Raw genomic sequence first — 11,247 nt, forward strand, 5'->3', positions numbered from 1 at the left:
CGAAACCTTAAGAGATTTTTGAGTTAAAGGAATTCAATGGAGAAGCCATCTCTTTGAACCGGACCGTTTCAACTGAACAGTCGGGGAGTTCTATTGTTATATTTCAACCGACACTGAGAGTATCAAAAGAACTGCATGTTTAAAAATCTTTTGACATTGTGGAGTAACAGATTTTAAATATATTGCTTACGAATGTCGTATATGAGAGATTGATTTATTTATTTTCGACTACATTATCGTGTTTTGTTTTAATGCTATATTCTAAAACAAAATGATAGAAGAAATGAGTAGATATGAAGTTTCTATAGATAAGGCACGGCCTATAATGACCACCTACATTGTATCATATAGTCACATAAGTTACATACTTAAATATATTATGATGTGAATTATGCAAATACGCCTGATACACACTGATACACCTGATGATATGTGGTCTCCACCGCCCATAGACATTGGCGCTGTAAGAAATATTAACCATTCCTTACACCGTCAATGCGCAATCTCCCTTTTTTATTTTACTAAATACCTTACTTTTATTATACCTTTTACCATCTTAGGAAACTAAGATGTTATGTCCCTTGTGCCTGTAGTTGCACAGATTCACTTACCCTTTAAGCCGGCACGATAATAGTAAGAAAAAATACTGAATATTGCTGTTTGGCGGTAGAATATCTGATCAGTGGATAGTAACTACCCAGATGGGAAATTCCAAATTACAGCAATATGTTGGTGAGTACTGGTCTAAAATTACACATACCGTTAAGTGAAGTCGATACACAATAGTTGTCACAAAATCAGTGATGCGAATAATTATTATAACGCATAATTGAATGATGTCAGGTTTAGTTTTATCGAAACAAATCTTTTATATTGACAGCACTAGCTGTTAACAAACCACTTCGCTGGGCTTTAAATAAAAATATGGGGGAAGAATCAACGCTATTTGAAGTCTTCAATCATGTACGAATGATTCCGTGTCGATAGTTTTCATGTCATTGACGCACAACGAAAAAATAAGGTACTTACACTGTACGTGCATGAGAACATATTATACTTTTTTGTCGTAATTAAAAATTGTTTTTAATTGTTACCAAATAATTAAACTAAAATAATATATTTATTTATATATTATGATGAATATAATGTCTTAATTTTTTCAACCACGATTTTATCACTAACTAACTAATAGTTACGATCTAAATTTGTAAAAAAATAAACATTGTATACTTAATATAAGACATGACACATGACAGAAGTTAAATACAATTAAAATAGCCGAATATATTTCTCTCGTTTTTTTTTGGTATGAGTAAGAGAGATAGAAATATAAGGTGTGAAGTTGTCTATTTCGAGCGACCTGACACTCAACTGGCGGTTTAAGCGTGCAACTTCAACATGTAGTTATCACGTCGCCATGTGCGCGCTCATTAAAAAAATGCAATCTGATAATTTTTTCATAACGCGCTAAAAGAAGCATAATTTAAAAAATACATTATAATGGTATATATAAAATTCATGACTTTGTATTTGAGAAAAAGAGACAGCACTAATTTTGTCTGTTTTTTCGAAACAAGTGATATCTTTAAGCTTGACTTATAAAGTATTAATAACAATGTGAAGGGAAGTACTATTAAATTGCCGCATGAAATTCAATGTCATGTATCCAATCCGGTCTGGAGCACTGTGGTGGAATAAGTCCTAAAAAGATTTTTCTTACCAGTAGGAAATTTGTCGAACAAGGGTTATATATATTTATGAGTTCCTATAGTCTGTATTTTGTCAATCGAATAATATAAATATAATTTATATATAATTTTTTAATTCTATTAAAATTCATTTTTACAAATGATTAATTAAATCAATTTGGCGAGAAATTTATATATATATATATATATATATAATCATTATATTTCATCGCCCCGATCGCATTTATTTACGGTATTTAAATGCCTTGATTGTCCAGTGGCTGAACATGTCAATCTTAATCGAAGATTATAGGGTCAAACCCAGTCAAGCTCCACTGAATTTAATGTTAGTTGCTTATTGATCTGAGGTGTAGTAATAATGTTGTCACTACAAGATAAATTATTTAGTTTTTACCGTCAGTCTGCCGTTATTCCTCTTTAGGAATACTTTTGCTTGTGGGTTTGTTTCCGGTTACTATACGCTTTGTCGTGACGCTGAATGACTTACACTACCTACAGATTAATATGTGGTGGTACCACTCAACCGGTAATGAAACATAATTATATTATTGTTATTATGATTTATTTAATTTGTCACATGTAATGATATGTGTTCAACTATATCCAATGAAATTTGTATGTCCTGTACGAGTGTGATTTTATTAATAATTGATTTGCAACTAATAATAAAATCACACTCTTAAACATTTATTTACAAATGTAATGTAACACTCTTAATCATTTATTTACTAATATTATAAGTGCGAAAGTAGCTTCGTGTTGCTTCTTCACACTGAAATTGCTAAACCGATTTGGATGAAATCTAGTATGAAGATATTTTGTGACTCGAGGAAGGAAATAGGTTAATTTTTAATACAAAACTCGAGAAAAATTGCGGCGACGGAATTCTATAGATAACGATCAATAATTTTATAATAGCTTTGAACAATTATTGGTTTCTAAAATAAGATTTTTATTAATTAAAACCTAGTTTCAAAAAGCAATCAATTGTTTACAGTAATCTTTCCTTACAAGTACTAAGCTCTTCGTCGGATTTACAAGTTTATTACTCGACGGAAAGTTTTCAATACAATTTAACGAACAGTGAGTGAGCATGCTTTCATAGTAAATACACTTAAAGCGATTAAGATATTTTCAAGCGATTGATCTGAAATTATAATTAATCACAGTAATGATTCATATGATAAAAAAGTTTAATAAACTTTTTAAAAGAAATATTTTTCTTAGATATTGATAACGGTTCTGTAAAAGAAGAAACAATGGAAATCTTTCTGTCCTCCTCTTTCCTATGTTTAGCTATAGCGTTAAATAAATATCAAAATATTAAAAGTTTATTCAATACTTTGTACTCGAAACATTACGCTATTCATTTTAATAACGCGAACACAATAACCTTTTATATCGCTATGTTTTACTTTGAGTGTTATAATTACTTTGACAACGATTATTGAAATTAATTTAATTACACCTTTACACTCTGAAATTCAACGTTCAAATTCAGAAAGCAATTAACATGGCAAAACTAGTAATACCTTCATGCTCTATACCTACTTAGCGCAAATGCAATTACCAAACAAAACGTCGGGTAACGTGCTCAATATATTTGATTTCCATAAGCCTTTTAATTAAGATCGAGAGCTCGGTGAATATATTTAATTAACGAGGCGTCCATGCTTTGAGTTCATTGCGTAATCGAAGTCTTATTTACAAAATTTACGCACGGTAATGCTTTATGAAATAATATGCAATAATTCGCGCGAGCAAAGTATTACTTTGCGAATATTTGCGACGGGAAAAAATCTCACGTTATTAATGTTGTTAAAATTTCCTTTCGTATATAAATTATGAATTATTTATTTTGTTCAGTGAATTGATAAATGATCTTTAAATCGTCGCGCTGAAATGTTTTGTTAATAAAGTCTTTAAGTGGTTATTCCTATAATGTCCTCTTGAAGATTTTAGTATTGCGAGATCTAGCCAGTTACGTAAGACATATTATAGAAACATATGTAACTGTATTCGACTACTTACACATACAAGAGTATTCGCAGACACAAGTGCACTATTTCTTCGGTCTCATAATTCGATGGTTCGACAATCCGACGACCGGAAAGAGTTCAAGTACAGGACCAACGGCTTTATATTTCGTTAGTCTAATATTTACAGTACCATGCAACAGTTCTTTTGCATTTCAAAAAGCATTGCAAGGAAAGACGCAGTCACCGATTTAATCCTGGAACCAAAAGAAATGGAAAGAAAATCTTAAAACCAGTTTGTTTCTTTATTCTTTATGTACTTATGCTTAGATTTTAAAAACTATTTTGATGCGGTTTTTTTATAATTTTAGAGGTTTCTAATGTGATGTCGTAAATAAACACATTTTTTACGCTTAAATTGCAAACTGAACTTGTGGGCTGAACCCTACGAGATAGATCAAAATAATATACTACAGTATTGTACACCTTAAAATGGTCTTAAAAAAAGTCCCGATGGTATATGTCTTTCTCTTAGGGATAACCCATATTGCACCCGTGCGAAGCCGGGGTGGGTCGCTAGTATTATATAAAGCTGGAATTTGTATGGTTGAACCTGCCAATCCCTACAGAGTAGCTATTATACATTTTTTGACTATGAACCCGTAAGGACGAAAAACCGATTAAACTTAATAATTTTGGCAAACTTTGTAATTGTGTTTAGTTAATTATATGAACTTTTTTACGGGATCCCCGTGAGCATTAAACGGGCATGTATAATCCAGAATAAACGCAAGTAAAGCCGCAGAATATAACAGAGATAATGGAATATAATCGCAATCACTAATTCCCGATTTTCCAATGCCAATCAACAAAATTAAACAACGAATCAACGATTAATCGCTGATTTAAATCGCAATTTGTTCGAAATACCACCTAGGGTTTGTTGGTATCGTATTTTAGATATTATTCTTAATTATAATTAAAATTTCGATCGTCACTAGACGTTCGGCAAATGTTATAAACCGAAATTGACGATTATTATAAGAGTTTATAATTCATAAAATTTTTTTAGACTAAAGTAAATTTAAAAACACGTGTCTTGGTGATAAAATAAATATACGTTTTTTAATTAATATATGTTTTAAAATAGCAACGATGTACGAGTAAGTAAAGAGCGGCGGAATGAAGGCATATTATTTATGCGCCCTTCGCCAATGTACGCCTTCATGAGAAAGCGTCATGCTGTTTGCTGTCACGGTAGTCGAGTCTTACCCCAAAAGTGCGCCCAGACGTTTCACATGAAAATGAATAAACCCAAATCTAAGATTTTTAAAATATTTTTGAAAATAAATTTTAATAATTTTAACAACTGACACTATAGTGGTAAGTAGTAATTAGGGGTCTTTAGTAAAATGTAGCTATTGCTTAATAGTTCCATTATTAATCTCTTTTCCTTACCCTCTTATGATTTCGAAAGCGGTAATCATAAATGTATATTGTAGACTGATATGAGTTTATAAAGACATATAATAATATGATTACTGAACCCAATCATTTGTGTAGTTCGACAAAATCATAACCCGTAACATTTATATTATTACCCTTGCATTATATTTGAACACACACGCACACATAAATAATCACTAAAATGTTCATTCGGACAATATGATTAAGGAAGTACGGATTTGTAGTAATCCATTTACACAGGCGCAATAATAACAGCTACAACGAAGAATATTTTTAAAGATGAACCGCAAATTACGTAATGGTAAAAAAAGGAAAAAAATATATAATTTTAATAAAAAGTAACGATGGAAAACGTGTCGACGAGGCATTTGGAATTCAAATCATCTAGCTATTAGACGAAACGACGAAAATATAAAATAAAATGTACCCTTAATTATATTTGCAGAGGGGTGATTTCCCTAGGAATTATTGTTAAAGAAAAGCAATGTTTTTTTTTTTTTAAATTGGGCAAAAAAAATTGTGTGACGTTTGTATTTTAAAAAAGAAAAAGTCTACTCTATCATGTAGATATTTAAAACGCTGACCACAACAAAAGCTAAGGCTTCTATTGCCTGAACCTCTGTTAGGTTAGTATAAAATTATTTGATATAGATACTTTTTTAAGACTCGCGTGCTAAATTAAAAAAATAAAATAATGCATTTGTAAACAATAGCTAGGCGTGGCATTAATATCTGAATGTCAAAGTAATATAAAGTTGTCAATGTCTTTGATAAAATTAGCTCTTCGACCATGACCATAAGAATCAGTCAGTTAGAAACGAGTACTCATCAATAAATAACGTAGCTGATCCACTTTTATTTAATCTCACCTAGAGTTTGTATCGGCTTGTAACTGAATTATAGAACAATTTTGAAATTTTGGTCACACTTTCAGTGCTGTTAACGACTAAATTCACTAAGTTTTATTCGTTGTAATTCATGCATATTCGATTTGATACATGGATAAAATAAAAGTTGAATTTTTATTTATAAAGCTTTTTATTTTTTAACGATGGCTTTTTTATATAGCTGCGCTGTGCTCAGGTAGTAAAGTGCTGTAATCTGACCTAATGGTTAAAAAAACTTTTTCTATGTTCAAACTGACTTCGTAAACTACTTACGTAAACGAACCACACTTTGAATAGAAATTCGAAGTTCGCGTCGAATTTATTCTCATATTTAAAAAAAAAATCCTGATATCGAACTAAAATTTATATGAATCATTCTACTTTTATTATCTAACACAAGCTGGTTGTCCCAACTTCGTACAGATCAAATTCATACAAAGTCACCCCTCTCACATCTACCTCATGTAAAAGTTGAAATTTTGCTAAAAATCATTCTTAGCAAAAACTCAAATTACAGATCGATTTAAAAATTTCAGCTTTCTAGACTTAGTAAGTTGTGCATTGATAGTCAGTCAGTCAGTGAAATATTGGGACCTTTTCGTATCAGATTATACATTTAACAAAGTAAGTAATGCTATGCAAACTCACAAGCACATAATGAAAGATTTAAAGATTAATCCACCATGCTTCCTTTACAATTTTTCTTCTGACATTGTCCAGTGTCTTTAAGATATTTCTCTCAAACAAGAAATGAGATACTGAAACTTTACGCTTATTTGTATTTTGCGAAATTATACCAACGGTTCACGGTCCAGACTTACGTACGATTTTTATTAGAAATAGCATTTATTTCAGATAATTTTTTTATATGTATTCCATTGACCTTGGAAAAGTTATCATATTTCTCTATATTCAAATATAATTATACGGTCCAAGAGCAATAATTTGAGGTGATCGCTGGAAGCGATAAGACTGCTGTGCGCACTTCCTTTTTACTCAGCACTCATTTAAAGCTTAATTATCCAAATATATATTAAATTAAATGTTTAACTTATAAAATTATACGTATCCATTTCAGTAATAATTTTAGCGACAAACTTAATCTATAGACATTATTAATATTTAAATGGTAAGTAAGCCATTAGCTGTTTAAGTTATGAGTCAGTGTAACAAAATATACGAAGATCATAACATTTTATATTATATAATAATAATAATGAATAATCTCAAATGTTATTTTGGCGTTTTAGCGTTTGACAGAGTGACAATCTAATCATAAATCATCAGATGAATTACCATTCGATGACCCATTTACGTTCTATTGTACTATCGATTAAAAACAACTAATATTAGGAAAACATCACTTCTTTCTACTATTTACAAAAGAGGTTTTGATATAATAAGTTATTATATCAAAACTTATACTTGGTGGTAGGGCTTTGTGCAAGCCCGCCTGGGTAGGTACCACTCACTCATCAGATATTCTACCGCCAAACAGCAGTACTCAGTATTGTTGTGTTCCGGTTTGAAGGGTGAGTTAGCCAGTGTAACTACAGACGTAACATCTCAGTTCCGAAGGTTGGTGGCGCATTAGTGATGTAAGGAATGGTTAATATTTCTTACAACGCCATTGTCCATGGATGGTGGTGACCACTTACCATCAGATGGCCCATTTGCTCGGCCTCCTACCGATATTATAAAAAAAAATGTCAATTTACAGTTCAATTAGTTGTCCTTGAAAGCGTCCCAATTCTTGTCAAATCAAAATGATTGTATTTTGATTTGACTATATATCAACATTAGCTATTTATATACAAAATAGATTTTAAATTCATCTAAAATATTCGCATATATATTAAAAAAAAATCAGTACGAAAAATTAAAATTTATATTGTGATTTGTACCAGTAAAATAAGGGCAAAGGAAGCAAAGAAATATAGCAAAAAAAAAAGATAAAAAGGGTTTTAAATTAAAAAATGTCCAATTCAATATCCGTGGGCAAAGTGCTTGTCACGTGAGTAAATCATGTACAAATTTTCAAAAGCAACTCCCGGGGTTGATTTAAAAAAATACGTTTTAGGTATTTTTTTTTATATATATAATGTTACGTATATCATATTCATTGCAATATATATACCTATGTGATAATTGCGAAAGTAACTCTGTCGGTCTGTCTATCTGTATGTTACAATTTCACAGCTAAACCACCGAACTGAAGGGCATAGGATACTTTTTTATACCCAAATCATACTGCATTAAAACGCGGGCGAAGCCGCAGTCAAAAATTATAACTCAAACTTAAAACCATATGATCGCTACAACAAAAAATCTGTCCGTATCTACTCAAATATACTTTTATAATACTTCGAATTACTTTTAAGAATCGTTTTCAGATATAAAATGCTTAATTATTTTTAAGACACAAATTCAAGTCCCAATTAATGACGGACATAAATCGAACAAGTATAAATAATAATTTTGAAATGTTAATGTTATACTAGTAATTAATACTTTTGATAAAAATCCGTAATTAATTTAATTAACATTCATTTACCCTTCCAATGCTATTCACTCCCCTAATAAAACGTAAGCATAATATTAGTCAAAGGGTAAAATATCAAAATTACTTGGCAATTTTTACATAATTACTAAGTTCAATCAACATCGTATTATACTTTATAACTTAACTTACAGTATATATATATATATATATATATATGTATATATAAGTCTATGTAAGCCTATATTACATAAAATTTGTGCTTAATTGTGAAGTTTATAAACGATACTTTGACGTAAATATTTACGTAATCAAAGTTCAAACAATACAACTTTCAATTGTTATCATTATGAGGATCCCCCAAATATTATAAGGGACCGTACTCATTTAGAAAATGGTGAGTCACAGCTGAGATGATTTTGTAAAAGTTAATAACGAAATAGAAACAAAGTTACTTACATCGATATGATAATCCTTTTAATTGCTGCCGTAAATAATCCGAATAATAATTATTTGTTTATTTATTACGTTAGAACACTTGACACAAATCAATGTCACACTGAACGTAAAAATACGACTCACTGAAAATACTATTTTCGTAACGAAACTTCGTGGGGCGACGCGCACGACCTCCCCTCACGACGGTTGGTACGATACTGTTCAATTTTCTATAGCAAAAGCTCAAAGATGCAAAGATTTAATGTTGTTCAGCGAAGCAATAAACTTATTCGAGCAAAATAAGATAGTTGTACACTTGAGGTGATAACAAAGCTTACTGATTCTTTGATATCACTGTATTTGTTTGAAGTTATAGGAGTGGTATCATGTAGAGAAGTTTCAAGTTCATTGTACCTAATTAAATCCAAAAATAAATAAGCTGAAAATAGTTCTGTGCAGTGCAAGTGATATTCAGACCAGAGGTTGTTTTATAACTAAATGGAATGTTTTTGAAAAATAATGATGTATCGAATTAACTGAAATGCATTAAGTGAGTGACTAAATTGACTGTCGTGTGTTCGAAACACTTTATGTATAAAATTAAAAAAGTACGAACTGTGCTAACGAATATAATGACACGACAATTTGGGTATAAATATATGTATTTTTATTTATACTGACAAACTGTCTCATTTTCACATTAAATCTTTTTTGCAAAAATCGAACAATCAAAATTTCCAAATGTACATATGTATAAATTTTTATTTCTGATTTTAATGTGTATATGAAATCAAAGAGAAAATTATATATAAAATAAGAGTCTTCGATATATAATTAAAGTAACTAACAAATACGTCATAAAAAAATATTCATAAATAGATGATTTTTGTTAAAAAGCATTGAGGTAACGTTAAAATCCATTTCGCCCTTGAAATTTTACTTTCATCGCGTCCAAGTTTTATTAAATAACCCACACATATGCCGATTTCGGTAATGTTATTTATCTATTCACTAAAATTATTATCTGCTACAAACTATGTTCCTAAAACGACTTCGGCACATCATTACTCGAAGAGGCTTTCGAGTCGGGGCGTGATTGTACTAACGATGTTATATAAAAGCATTACTTATACAGACATAAGCTATTATGACTTTACCAATCTCATGTATGGTTTTTAATGATGCGTTATTTTAATATCGTGGATTCATATAATTTAGTTTCGAATATTCATTAATATTTTCGGGATAAATTAAGTGTTATAAGATAATCGTTGTGTGATCAATGGCGACTGACTTTAACGACGATTTGAAAGACTGTCTAAATGTAACAAATAGATTTAAAAAACCCACACAAACACAGTATTGTAATGTATTCAATGAGACAGATCAAAATTATGTTTTTAAAAACAAAATAAAACTTAATTTGTTTACTCCACGGCTCTTAATATTTTTATGCTAAATAAATTAAGAACAACATTAACATAGATTAAGAATGTAGATTCTGACAAGACTCTATGACCTTAGTGATAGTTGTTGACTTGACTTATACATTTTATTATATGGATTAATCATACCAACTAGAATTACTAGTTTAAATTTCATAAAATTAATAAATAAAAATCAACATACCAACTACCTTTTGATACAAATGAAAGCTCACTGAAACATATTTAAACCTTTAATATGGGGTTAAGATTCATCGGTGTCGTCGACTCATGACAAATTTAGTTAAATTAATATAAGATTAATATCAATAAAATCTAATTCTACGACGTACCATTTATTTATTCAAATACTTGGAATACTTTTAGCCTTATCAGTAAATATATTTAAATTTAACATTAAAATAGCTTAAAATAATTACCAGTATTCATTAATATATATTGTATAACGAACACCATGTTCTAAATCCAAAGATTAGTCATATTTCTCTGTTCTAGGAACGCAATAGAACACTACCAGATATCCTATCTAGCAACGTTCTGGAACTACATTATTAATTTAGTAGGAATTTATTGGTCATTTTTACATATGTAGTCAAATTAAAAAATATATTTTAATACAATTATATTATTTGGATTAAGTTTCAAAATTCACTGGTAGACTGGATTTTAGGGTCAATTAACACTATTCCACGAAACCATCGTAATAATGGATATCGTCTACATTCTGTAACAACAAAGGGATGGGGGTAGGTGAAACGCGATGGACGGTTTAATAAACCTATTTGCGATGTTGTGATTGACCTGTCTTTGCGTTTATTTTTTTAT

General features: G+C 30.2%; 1 protein-coding gene across 2 annotated transcripts in view; it reads right to left on the reverse strand.

The window, feature by feature from the left end:
- The window catches only part of LOC125063976 (glutamate receptor-interacting protein 1), a 308,367-nt gene extending 299,215 nt beyond the window's left edge, over positions 1-9,152 (reverse strand). For both annotated transcript variants that reach the window (XM_047670731.1, XM_047670730.1), the window contains exon 1: positions 8,999-9,152. The gene's annotated coding sequence lies outside the window, so the exon portion shown is untranslated. The remainder of the gene's footprint in view (positions 1-8,998) is intronic.
- Between the last annotated feature and the right edge of the window lie 2,095 nt (positions 9,153-11,247).

The sequence above is a fragment of the Vanessa atalanta genome, chromosome 5 (assembly GCF_905147765.1).
Source record: "Vanessa atalanta chromosome 5, ilVanAtal1.2, whole genome shotgun sequence".
Classification (NCBI taxonomy): domain Eukaryota; kingdom Metazoa; phylum Arthropoda; class Insecta; order Lepidoptera; family Nymphalidae; genus Vanessa; species Vanessa atalanta.